A 313-nucleotide genomic window follows, 5' to 3' on the forward strand; every position below is an offset into this window, starting at 1 on the left:
CTGAAAGATGGTTGGATCGAAGCCGAAGAAATTTTAAATTTGTTAGCCTTTCTCCAACCCATGCTGGAATATCTCCTGTGAGATTATTCTCTCCAAGATCCAATGATATCAATTTCCTGTTTCTCTTTAAACTGGCAGGAAATTTTCCAGAGAGTGTGTTATTGCGTATACGCAATTGTTGTAGGTTTGATAAGGAGCCCATGGAAGAAGGTAAGCTTCCAATAAAACAGTTGCTTTCTAAGTTGACTTCCACTAGTTCTGGCCACATTCTCCAACAGTTGGGAATTCTTCCTGATAAGTTGTTTGATGCAAG

The sequence above is a fragment of the Arachis ipaensis genome, unplaced genomic scaffold (genome assembly GCF_000816755.2).
Source record: "Arachis ipaensis cultivar K30076 unplaced genomic scaffold, Araip1.1 Aipa1478, whole genome shotgun sequence".
NCBI classification, from domain to species: Eukaryota; Viridiplantae; Streptophyta; class Magnoliopsida; order Fabales; family Fabaceae; genus Arachis; species Arachis ipaensis.